At 38.3% G+C, this 13674-nt stretch overlaps 1 long non-coding RNA gene across 5 annotated transcripts in view; it reads right to left on the reverse strand.

Annotated features, from left to right (window-relative positions):
* The window catches only part of LOC126932901 (uncharacterized), a 188149-nt gene that overhangs the window by 49244 nt on the left and 125231 nt on the right, over window positions 1-13674 (reverse strand). The gene's annotated exons all lie outside the window — the stretch shown is intronic.

Genomic DNA, 13674 nt, shown 5'->3' on the forward strand with positions numbered 1-13674 from the left:
ACAATGCAGTCACCCAGAAAGCAGGACTTTTGCAGACAGGTCATAACAAGATCATTGTTGTCAAGCTTGGGATTGAAAATTATTTTACCAAAAGACCATGGGTAGGAAGAATTCCTTAAATAACATTGCAATACTTAATGAACTTTTAAAATATTTTCTCATAAATTATCTGGTCTCCTCATCAGGATTTATTACCAGTTACTTATTATCACTTAAACCATTCTTCACTGAATAGCCCAAAGGATCTTCTTCCTAAGTCTTAAAAACTTAAAATAAAAGCCAAATTTCACCATGTGGTCTGCAAGGCCTTTTATAAGCTGGCTGAATTTTTTATGGGACTCTCAAGTTCTACTTCTTTGTGACACAGAGAGGTCTCCCTGATATTCTCCTTAAAGAAGATTGTCCTTGGTGGTTTCTTTCTAATACTAATCACAAACAAACCGCAATCTATATTTTGATTATTTTATGTATTTACTTTGTTGTCTCCAGTGTCTAGGATAGTGCATTAGAGATAGAGAGATGCTTAATAAGTATTTGCCAAATATATACATGAATGAACAAACAAATAAATGGATGAATTATTTCAACCTCTCAAATAGTGTCTCTCTTTCTTTCTTTCTCTCTCTTTCTCTCTCTCTCTCTCTCTCTCTCTCTCTCTCTCTCCTCCCCCCCTTACCCCCGCCCCCAACATACACAGGTGTCAGGCTTGTGGTAAAGGATCCTTTCCAAACTATTGCGTCACTGAGTTAAGAACCTGAAATACATTGTTTGATTAATACTAAGTAAGCTATGAGGTATCCCATCAGCCTGGATTTAAAAGCACCGAATAACCAGGGATAAATGATACCTTCCCTTCACCCTTGGAAAGACAGAACAGGCTCGGCAGTAGCAGAAAAGCATGGGTAATGTTTACTAGAGATTTGTGATACACCTTGATTGAGTCCCTTTACTTGACCAGCCAATGGGGGAAAAAAAATCTGAGAATGAAAGCAGAACTTTTAGAGAATGGGCATTTCAGAGGTCAGGCCGGAAAGCAGCATAATTACTTCTGCCCACATTCCACTGGCCAGAACTTAGTCACATGGTCCCAGCTATCTGCGGGAAATGTAGTTTATCCACAAGTCAAGGGGGAAAAATAAAACAAATTTGGTAAAAGCATTAAATAAATTCACTTCAAATATCAAATTTTCTTCTGAAGATAGTTATAGTGGATTTCAGAGATTTTCCATTCATTTTTAATTATTTTAATTTCTGTATTAACACATGGCTGTTTTTAAATTTCTATTAGTTCGGTGCAAAAGTAATTTTGGTTTTTGCAATTACTTTAAGTTATGCATTTGGTCAGTCTCTTAGGGATGGAAATAGAGATCTCTCTTGCTTATATTAACTATCTTCAGAAAATGTGACCCATACATTTCTGCCACCTTGTTTTTAATTTCTAGAGGCTCCTTATTTCTCTAAAGGTTCTCTTTTTATGTACATTCTGTTTTTGTTTCATTAACACTAATCTTCACATAGTTTCCAGGAATACTAATTATAGTTACTTGTTTGAATTTTCTTCTTACATTATCTCTGTTTCCTACAAGTACTTTTTTCTGTTTGTTTTGGCCTTTGTCTGTTATGTTAGATGATTTCCTCAATTTGTTAATGATTTACTACCCATCCATACTCAAAGTGGGGCACTGCTAGTTGACATTAAACTCAGTGAATGTGCAAATGTGTATACACGTGTGCATGCAAGAAATAGAGAGAACACCTTTCTATACTGGGCTTCGTTGTTGAGTGACCAGAGCAGACTGGGCATTAACTTAGGGAGCTATCCACTGACAATATCTATAGATTTTTCTTATTGGGCTGGTCAGTGTCCCAGAAATCAAGAGAGAATCGCCAAGGATTATAAACCTAGGCCAGGCGCAGTGGCTCACGCCTGTAATCCCAGCACTTTGGGAGGCTGAGGTAGGCGGATCACGAGGTCAGGAGATCGAGACCATACTGGCTAACACGGTGGAACCCCACCTCTCCTAAAAATACAAAAATTAGCGGGGTGTTGTGGCAGGTGCCTGTAGTCACAGCTACTCAGGAGGCTGAGGCAGGAGAATGGCGTGAACCCGGGAGGCAAAGCTTGCAGTGAGCCAAGATCATACCGCTGCACTCCAGCCTGGGTGACAGAGCGAGACTCCATCTAAAAAAAAAGATTATAAACCTGTTTGGCCAAAACTGGTTCCAGCATTTTCATCATTCAGCAGGTAGAGCATCACTTAATCCTGTTTTCAGTATAGGATTCACACTTTCAACTTGGTGTTCCCAGTTCAGAGTCCCTTTGCTTCATCCCTTCCAGAAAATAAATCTCCTGTTTTATATTAATGCTCAGTAGTTGATTGTCTATATGGGGTGAAAGGGCATCTAGAGATCTAACTGCTTCAACCAATTCTCCTTGTTTTGGACCTTTCCATATCTGCACATTGATCATCACCTGATTTTTCCAAAATCTCAGGTTCTGCATGATGAATTAGCTGTTTCAAGGACACTATCCAGGTTTTCAGTCTTGCTTCCTAAGTGTGCTTTCTCTGAGCTGCCAAGTCAGTTACCGGTTTTGTGTCTAATTTCTAGCTTCAAAAATTTATTGCCATTGTGTCTTCTTTGTCCTTCTGGAGCCATGCTTTCTTTTTACTTCTCTGTAGTGGGGTTTTGAGAGGGAGTGGAGATAAAGCATGTGTTCAGTTTGCTATATTGAACTAGAAGGACTGGCATAAGATTTCCTTTTCTTTCATTGTCATTTTGTGTGTGCTAATGCTTCTACTGCAGCCAACATTTAGCTAAATTATAGTATCCCACACAAAAACCCCAATCCAAGTACCTCTATGAAACTAATGCATTCATCATAAGGGTAATGTTTATATGTTTAGATCTATTCCTTTTTGGTTATTTTATATTTTCTATTTATCAGCAAGTATTTTGTGGTGGTATCAATTTTTATCTCTAGTGGTTCAGAAGACATGCATTCTATCTCTTTTTCTAGTACTATCCTTTACATTTTTAACAGACCTATCTAAATCTGTATTCTTCTATAATTATATTAAATGAATCAATATCTAGACATTTCCATAGAGAATAAAAGAACTTTATCACCTTACTATTTCAACAATATTTTATATTATAAGCTATGGAAATTTAGGTCCAGAAAAGTTACTATAAATTTTCTTCTATATTATATATCAAAGATTAATAAGATAATTATACCTTTTACAGGCTTATTTACCTATCAGTTTCTTATATCTTAGGCCTTATGCTTTCTCTGATTCAATTTTCACTTGCTACAATATATCCTTAAGTAAATCTTTCTGAAGCTTGTGAGTGATAAGCTTTCTGAGTTCTAACAGTCCTAAACAAAATCAACAAACCTTAAGCTACACCAAGGAAAAAAGAAGCCTCACATTTTAAAAATCAGAGGTGAAAAACGAAACATTACAACTGACACCACAGAAGTACAAAGAATCATTAGAAATACTATGAGCGACTATGCTCCAACAAATTGGAAAACCTACAGGAAGTAGATACATTTCTAGACAAATACAACCTACCAAGATTGAACCATGAAGAAACTGAAAACCTAAACATAACAATAGCAAGTAAAGGGAAGCAGTAATAACAATAACAAGTAAAGGGAAGCAGTAATACAGAATCTCAAAGAAAAGACCTGATGGATTCACCGTTGAATTCTATCAAACACTTATAGAAGAACTAATACCAATTCTACTCAAATGATTTCCAAATATCAAAGAGGCAGGAGTACTTCCAAATTCATTCTATGAGGCCAGCATTACCCTTATACCAAAACCAAGCAAAGACCAAAAAAAAGAGAAAACTACAGACCAATATCCTTGATGAACATAGATGCAAAAATCCTAAATGAAATACTAGCAAACAGAATTCAACAACACTTTTGTGCCATTCCTGCACTGCTATAAAGAAATATCAGAGGCTGAGTAATTTATAAATAAAAGATATTTAATTGACTGACAGTTCTGCAGGCTGCGCAAACATGGTGCTGGCATCTGCTCAGCTCCTGGGGAGGCCTCAGGGAGCTTTAACTCAAGGCACAAGGTGATGTGGAAGCAGGCATCTCACATGGCGAGAAAAGGAGCAATGGGAGAGAGAAAGTGGTGGAGGAGATGCCACAAACCTTTAAATGACCAAATCTCACAAGAACTCACTACTGCAAAGACAGTATCAAACCATGAGGGATCCACCCCCATGACCCAAACACCTCCCACCAGGCCCCATCTTTAGCATTAGGGATTACAATTCAACATGAGATTTGTTCAGGGACAGATACACAAAATATATCAACACTAAAAAGATCATTTACCATGATTAAGTGAGATTCATCCCAGAGATGCAAGGATGGTTCAACATAGGCAAATCAATAAACATGATACATCACATCAACAGATTCAAGGACAAAACCCACATGATCTTTTCAATAGATGCTGAAAAAGTGTTCAATAAAATTCAACATCCTTTCACGACGAAAACCCTCAACAAATTGGGTATATAAGGAGCATACCTCAACATGATGAAAGCCATGTATGACAAACCCACAGCTAACATACTGAATGGGGAAAAATTGAAAACCTGATTTTTAAAAATTGAAAACTTGTTCCACTAAAATCTGGAACAAGACAACAATGACCTCTTTCACCACTTTTATCTTTTATTCAAAACAGTATTAAAGTCCTAACAAGAGCAATTAGGCAAGAGAAGTTTTTTTAAAAAAGGCATCTAAGTTGGCAAGGAAAAAGTCAAATTATCTTTGTTTGCAGATGACATGATCTTATGTTTCAAAAATCCTAATGGCTCTACCAAAAAACTCTTACAACCGACAACAAATTCAGTAAAATTGCAGGATATAAAATCAACATACAAAATTCAGTAGCATTTATATATGCCAATAGTAATCAATCTGAAAAAGCAATAAACCCCAATAGCTACAAAGAAAATAAAATACTTAGGAATCAATTTAACCAAAAAAGTGAAGTATCTCTACAAGGAAAACTACCAAACACTGATGAACGAAATTGAAATGGACACAAAAAAATGGAAAGATATTCCATGTCCACTGGTTGGAAGAATCAATATTGTTAAAATGTCCATGCTACCCAAAGCAATCTACAGATTCAATGCAATCCCTATCAAAATACCAATGACATTCCCCACTGAAATAAGAAAAACAATTGCAAAATTTGTGTAAAACTACAGAAGACCTAGAATAGCTAAAGCAATCTTGAGCACAAAGAACAAAACTGGAGGCATCACACTACCTGATCTCATATTATACTACAAGGCTATAGTAGACAAAACAGCATGCTATTGGCATAAAAACAGACACATAGACCAATGGAACAGCAAAGAAAATTGAGAAATAAATTCACACACTTAGAGACAACTCATTTTCAACAAAGGTGCCAGGAACATGCACTGGGGAAAAGACAGACTCTATAATAAATGGCGCTGGGAAAATTGGATAACCCATATGCAGAAGAATAAAACTACATCCCCATCTTTCACCATAAACAAAATCAAATTAAAATGGATTAAAGACTTAAATGTAAGACCTGAAACCATGAAATGACTAGAAGAAAACACTAGGAAACACTCCAGAAGAGTGATTTGGGCAAAGTTTTCTGGGCAAGACCTCAAAAGCACAGACGACAGAAGCCAAAATAGACAAATGGGATTACATCAAGCTAAAAATGAAGAGACAACCTACAGAATGGGAAAAATATTTGCAAATTATCCATCCAACAAGAGACTAATAACCAGCATATATAAGGAAAGCAAACACCTCAGTAGCAAATAAATAAATAATCTAATTTAAAAATGGTCAAAATACCTGAATAGACATTTCCCAAAAGATGACATACAAATGGCCAGCAGGTATACAAGGGAAATGTGAATTAACCACAATGAGATACTATCTCACCCCACTTAGAATGGCTATTTTTTAAAAAAATGCTAGCAAGAATGCAGAGAAAGGGGAACACTGGTGCACTGCTGGTGGCAATGTAAAGTAGTAGAGCCATCACGGAAAACAGTATAGAGGTTTCTCAAAACACTAAAAATAGAAGTACCAGCTGGGTGTGGTGGCTCACACCTGCAATCCCAGCACTTTGGGAGGCTGAGGCAGATGGATTATCTGAGGTCAGGAGTTCAAGACCAGCCTGGCTAACATGATGAAACTGTGTCCCTACTAAAAATACAAAAAATTAGCCAGGCGTGGTGGCACAGGACTGTAATCCCAGCTACTAGGGAGGCTGAGGCAGGAAAATTGCTTGAACCCAGGAGGTGGAGGTTGCAGTGAGCCGAGATGGCGTCACTGCACCCCAGCCTGGGAAACGAGCAAAACTGTCTCAAAAATAAATAAACAAACAAACAAATGTAAAACTAAAACTACCATACAACCCAGCAATTCCACTGCTGGGTATATATCTAAAAGAAAGGTGATTGTTGGGCTGGGCACGGTAGCTCACACCTGTAATCCCAGCACTTTGGGAGGCCGAGGCAGGCAGATCACGAGATCAGGAGATCGAGACCATCCTAGCTAACACGGTGAAACCCTGTCTCTACTAAAAATACAAAAAACTAGCCAAGCGTGGTGGCAGGCGCCTGTAGTCCCAGCTACTCGGGAGGCTGAGGCAGGAGAATGGCGTGAACCCAGGAGGCAGAGCTTTCAGTGAGCCTAGATCGTGCCACTGTACAGCCTGGGTGACAGAGTGAGACTCCGTCTCAAAAAAAAAAAAAAAAAAGAAGAAGAAGAAGAAGAAAGGTGACTGTTATATTGAGGAGATATCTGCACTCCCTTGTTTATTGCAGCACTATTCACAACAGCCAAAATACGGAATCAACCTAAATGCCTATCCACAGACAAATGGATTTTTTTTAAAAAGTCCTGTCATTTGCTGCAGAATGGATAGAGCTGGAAGTCATTATGTTAAGTGAAATTAGCCAGGCTCGGAAAGACAAGGAGCACCTGTTCTCACTTATATGCAGGAGCTAAAAAACTGGATCTCATGAAAGTGAAGAGTACAGTGATGGTAACCAGAGGCTGAAAAGGGAAGGTGAAAGGAAAGGATAGAGAGAAGTTGGTTAATGGGTACAAAAATACAGTTTGAGAGAAGGAATACATTCTAGTGTTTGATATTATAGTTAGTAATTTATTGTATATTTCAAAATAGTTAGAACAGAAGAATTGTAATATTCCCAATGCAAAGAAAAGATGTCGGAGGTGACAGATATCCCAATTACCCTGATTTGCTCATTATACATTATATATATGTATCAAAATATCACATGTACCCCCAAAATACATACAACTCTGATACATCAGTTAAAAATACACCGAAAAATCTGAATGCCCGGTTTCTTTTGGAAAGCCTTGTGAAAGCTGCTGAAGCCAAGATGGAGTCACTTACATCAGACCTAAACCAAAGCAGAGCCAAGAGGTCATGAGGGAGGGGACCTCATGCATGTATGTTTGAGATTAGAACTATTTCAAAGACTCTCTGAAGGTCCTTATTCACATATGCCTATGATAAGAACTATTTCAAGAACTCTCTGACACCACAAAAAATTCTAGATAAGGTGATGCTTCAATGAAGACGTCTTTCCAACAATGATCAGCATTGCCAGTGAGTAATCAACAGCTCCTGCAGTGAGCCTCTGTGACTAATGAAGTTAATTTCAGGACAGCTTGTGTGAACTTCTGCTTTTTGCCTTTAAAAATTTCCCCTTATCCTAAACTCCTTGGATATGCCTGTGATCCACCATAGCATGCATATCCTAAATTATGATCCCCTGCTCGTTCCGGAACAAACTCATTTATTTTGAGAGCCACTCTCGCTGATGTTACTTGAGGTTGACAGTCGAAAGAACTGGAAACACTGCAATTACAATCCTTTATGGCAGCAAATGGCTGGAGCTGAGTAGTTGCCAACCTCAGCATCTCTAGTCATTTATTTTACCTGACTCCCTCTATAAGACATTTATTTATAATTTTTGCAATGTCTATATTTTGTAATTAAGATTTAATAATGAGTTAATGACAGAGCGGAAGTTAGGACCTGGGATCTTCTCCCTGTCCATTACATTGGTTCAAATTGTTGGCACACATGCCAGTCAAGGGGGCTTTGAAATTCCTATTCTCATCGGCTTACCAAATGGTAGATGTTCCTTCCCATACCTGCCTCCAAGGAAGTCCCTGTATTCACACAAACCTAACCAAGCCATGATCATCTCATGTCTGGCTGAACAAGGAAGCAGCTAATCTCTTTCATGTGAGTTGACCCAGGGCATCTGTAAACATCCCTCTCACAGACTCATCAGCATTTCATGTATGTCGTGCCCATCAAAAACTTTTCATCTCCTTCTGCCTTTCCACACGACTGCTCTGACACTTTGTGGTACTCAAATGTCAAAACAACAGCAAAATGGCAGACTGTCAAATCTAGTGCTGAGTCTGGGCTCATAGAAACACCAGATGCTTCTGGTCACCTGGGAAATCACTGTGACAATAGCTGCATATCAAGTTCAAGGTCAAAGTAAATTCTTGGCAAATGCTGCAAAAGTAGAATTTCTCAGCAGCTGTTTAAATAATTTATAACAGCAGGATGTATGTCTGCTTGAAAAGTAAGACATAAGATTTCATGTAAGTGACATTTTCCTATTATGTCATAGAGGGTAAGGCAATTGGTTATCTCTGCACAGAAGGAAATATGATCGAGTGCTGATGATCCAGTCAAAATCCCTTCTTTTTACTCTGACCTTGTTCATTCTTTGTCATTGACTAAAATGGAAGGTTCTGACAGGTAAGGAAGCCACATATCACCCCTCCACACCATATCCCAGAAAGATGATGTTATGTCTAGAAAAGGCAAATGTTGTGGTATTTGTTTGAGCAGGGTGGAAGGAAGGTACTTGCCAGGTTTCCAGTGTCTGAAAAGCAGACATCCTAATGTGGCTAATCTTTTTTTCTAAAATGTTGCCCTCAGACCCGAGAAGAGCCAAAGGCCTACTCAATTCCCACAGTGCTGACTCACGCTGGAGGCTGGGGGCTGGAGGTATGGTGTTTACTAGCTGATGCAGGAGACGAGGAAATTAGCTATGTAGATGCCTAGGGAAACCTTGGCCTATTCCACTACATAAGACATCCACGTGCTTTACAACATATACGTACATACGTGTGTGTGTGTGTGTGTGTGTGTGTGTGTGTGTGTGTGTGTGTGTGTGTATAAACCAGCTGGCCGTGGTGGCTCATTCCTGTAATCCTAGCACTTTGGGAGGCTGAGGCAGGTGGATCACTTGAGGCCAAGAGTTCAAGACCAGCCTGGCCAACATGGTGAAACCCCATCTCTACAAACAATACAAAAATTAGCTGGGTGTTGTGGCAGGCACCTGTAATCCCAGCTACTCAGGAGGCTGAGGTTCGGGAACTGCTTGAACCTGGGAGGCAGAGGTTGCAGTGAGCCGAGATCGCACTACTGCACTCCAGCCTGGGAGACAGAGCAAGACTCTGACTCAAAGAAAAAAAACAAAAAAAAAACTTGGTTCTTGCATTTGTATAAAAATTTACTAATTCTAAACAGCTTTCACTAAATATCAAAATTTCAAATTTTTATGACAACTATTACAGACTACAACAACTTTGGTAAGAAAATTCCAGTTTTCACTAGTCATCTGACTTCAAAAGTCCACCAAAAATTCCAAAAAAATGTAATATCACTTCATTTTATTAAATTTCATTCATATTATTTATTCCATTTTCATTACTTAATTTTTTTATTATAGAAGCCATTCACATAATTACAGAATTTTTTAAAATTCAGATAACATACATGGGTAACTAAAAATCATCAAAAATCTTACCACACACAGTTAGAAACTGTTTTTCCTTTGGGATATTTCTTTCCATTTTTAACATAGTTTAGATAATGTTTTATGTACAGTAGGTGTATTAGTCCATTCTCACACTGCTATAAAGAACTACTTGAGGCTGGGTAATTTTTTTTTTTTTTTTTTTTTTTTTTTTTTTTTTTTTTGACATGGAGTCTTGCTCTTGTTGCCCAGGTTGGAGTGCAATGGCATGATATTGGCTCACCGCAACCTCCACCTCCCGGGTTCAAGCAATTCTCCTGCCTCAGCCTCCCAAGTAGCAGGGATTACAGGCATATGCCACCACACCCGGCTAATTTTGTATTTTTAGTAGAGACAAGGTTTCTCAATTTATAAAGAAAAGAGGTTTAATTGACTCAGAGTTCCACAGGCTGTACAGGAAGCATGGCTGGGGAGACCTCAGGAAACTTACAATCATGGCGAAATGGTGAAGGGGAAGCAAGCACGTTTTCACATGACGGCAGGAGAGACAGGGAGAAGGGGGAAATGCTATACACTTTTAAATAACCAGATCTTATGAGAACTCACTCATGAGACACCACTAGGGGGATGGTGCTAAACCATTAGAAAACACCCCCATGATCCAAACACCTCCCACCAGGCCCCATCTCCAACACTCGGAAACACAATTCAACATGAGATTTGGGTGGGGACACAGAGCCAAACCATATCAGTTGGGTATACTAATTTTTGCACTCAATATTTTCGGGTTCAGAATATTATTCTGTTTTATGGTTATACCATATTTTGTTTATTCATCTTTCTCTTTTGGGCAATTAGGTTATTTCCAGCGTTTTGCTATCAATGTGCAGTATGCATCATTTTATAAGAATCTTTACATGCAATTACTTTCTTAGGTAGAGTCTAGAAGGTGGAATTTAAAGGCTTATAGTTAAGAACTTGTTAAATATCCTTGATACTTATTGTTAAATTGCTTTATCTGAAAGACTTGTCAATTATTAATAGTATTTGCATTAACTTTTTTTATTTTCAAAATCTTTGCTAACTTCTTAGGCCCCTCAATAAAAATTTCAGTAATTTAATTTGCAAAATTACTGATGAAGTTGAGCTTTTTTCCTCATGTTTTGCCATTTGCTATTCTTCTAGGAAATGTCTGTAACTTTACCCTGCCTGCAAATTCACCAATATTTGCTGTTTTCATCATTATAACTTCATTTTATATTGAAAAATTGAATACAGCAAGTCCCCAATAATTACTCTTCATTTTCACATACTTCATAATAATTGTTTCCAGATGACCTTTACAATGATTTCAACAATTTCTTTTTTTAAAAGTCCCATTGAGATTTTGATTAGAAATTCAATTAAGACGGCCAGGCACAGTGTCTCACGCCTGTAATCCCAGCACTTTGGGAGGCCGAGGTGGGCGAATCACGAGCAGAAGAGCTCAAGACCAGCCTGGCCAACATGGTGAAACCCCATCTCTATTAAAAATACAAAAATTAGCTGGGCGTGGTGGCGTGCGTCTGTAATCCCAGCTACTCAGGAGGCTGAGGCAGGAGAATCACTTGAACCCAGGAGGCGGAGGTTGCAGTGAGCTGAGCACTCCAACCTGGGCAATAGGGCAAGACTCCATTTCAAAAAGAAAAACAGTAAAGAAAAGAAATTCAATTAAGTCTTCTTTTAAAATATTCAGTCTTCTTGCCAAGAAAATAGTTTCCATTTTCCTAAGTTTTCTTTTATATCTCAGCAAAATGTTTTTTGGGTTTTTTTTTAATAATAAACCTTACAAACTTTAAAAAAATTACTGGGTATTTTACATGCAGAGACCTATTGTCAGTGGAATATTTTTCATTTGTTTTCTACTGGTCATTGATAGTATTTTGAAAAACTGTTGATTTTTAAGTGCCTATTTTGTAACATACGAGTAGATTACAAAATAAAATTTTGGACTTATTTTATTTGTGGGGTTTTTTTGTTTTGTTTTGTTTTTTCGACACAGGGGCTTGCTCTGTTACCCAGGTTGGGAGTGCAGTGGCACAATCTCGGCAGCCTTGACCTCCCTGGCTCAAGCGATCCTCCCACCTTAGCCTCCTGCGTAGCTGGGACCACAGGCACATGTCACCATGACTGGCTAATTTTGATATTTTTTGTAGAGACAGATTTCACCATGTTGCCCGGGCCAGTCTTGATTCCTGAGCTCAAGGAATCCACTCACCTCGGCCTCCCAAATTTCTGGGACTACAGGTGTGAGCCACTGCACCCACCCAGATTTACTTTCTTGGGCTTTCTAGATATGTAATCAAATTGTCTATAAATAATGATATAATCTTGTCATTTCCAATAACAATACAAGCTGTTTTCACATTCTGCTTTGTTGCTGAATGCAATTTTAAGCAGCAAATACAATTTCAACACTGAGTTCAATTTCAAGAATGAAATTTTATGGCCCATTTTTGTGGAATATACCACAAAATACTTTATGGAACCTGAGGCAGTTTGTCCTATTCTAGTCAGATGCATTCAGGAGAATGCCTTTAGACCTAGATATCCTAGTTCAAGACACCTACTGACAAAGCGAAACATGTTAAGATGCACTCCAGGCCCTGGAACACACATTAGAATAAAACAATACCTAAAAATACCGAGGCTGTTTATTCTAGAGTGTAGAAACTCGCTGGAACATGATGGAACAATAATGTTTATTAAAGCAAAAATTAGACATACTGCATAACATCTCCAAAGAGTAGCACTAAGAACGAGCTGCATGAGACCAATTTTTGGTCAATGGAAATAATTGTAGTTAAAAAGCAACATAAATAAATGATAAATGCTTAAGGTGGTGGATACCCCAGTTACCCTGATTTGCTCATTATACTTTGTATGCTTTATCAAAATATCACATGTGGGCCGGACGTGGTAGTTCATGCCTGCAACCCCAGCACTTTGGAAGGCCGAGACAGGCAGATGACGAGATCAGGAGATCAAGACCATCCTGGCTAACACAGTGAAACCCCGTCTCTACTAAAAATACACACACACACACAAAAAAAAAACCGGGCGTGGTGGCGGGCACCTGTAGTCCCAGATACTCAGGAGGCTGAGGCAGGAGAATGGCGCAAACCCGGGAGGCAGAGCTTGCAGTGAGCCGAGATCACGCCACTGCACTCCAGCCTGGGCGACAGAGCAAGACTCTGTCTCAAAAAAAGAAAAAAAAATCACATGTACCCCATAAATGTGTACAACTGTTTTGTATTAATAATACTTAAAAATAAAAAAAATTTAAAGAATATCTGATGAGGTGGTCACAATTCTAAGGGGCACAGTATAAGTAATTATTTAAACTCCTGAGTCACATTGCCTGCATTTAGTATCCCTGACCTAGGCCAAGTCTCTTCAACTTTCTATGCCCATTTCCTTTGCTGTAAAATGGGGATAATAATACTGCCCATCTCATTTATGAGTAAATTTTCTTAAAAAGAAAATCGTAGGAAGGAAACTCTCCTACAAAAGAAATACTCATATATAGGATCAATGATCCGCTGCAGAGATACTGTGGAACAGATTTGAATATCCACTGGGTGGTGAGGTTGGATGACCTTTCCAATCCCATTTTGCTCCATAGTCCATATTTCTACAACCTACTTCTAGAGCCTCTGGAGTGGCACATGTTTACTGAAATTCAGTTAAATACAAATATAAATAGTATATCAAAATGCCCTCATCATTTTTATATACTGACTTTTTAGTGAACATAAAATTCAA

The sequence above is a fragment of the Macaca thibetana genome, chromosome 12 (assembly GCF_024542745.1).
Source record: "Macaca thibetana thibetana isolate TM-01 chromosome 12, ASM2454274v1, whole genome shotgun sequence".
Lineage (NCBI taxonomy): Eukaryota > Metazoa > Chordata > Mammalia > Primates > Cercopithecidae > Macaca > Macaca thibetana.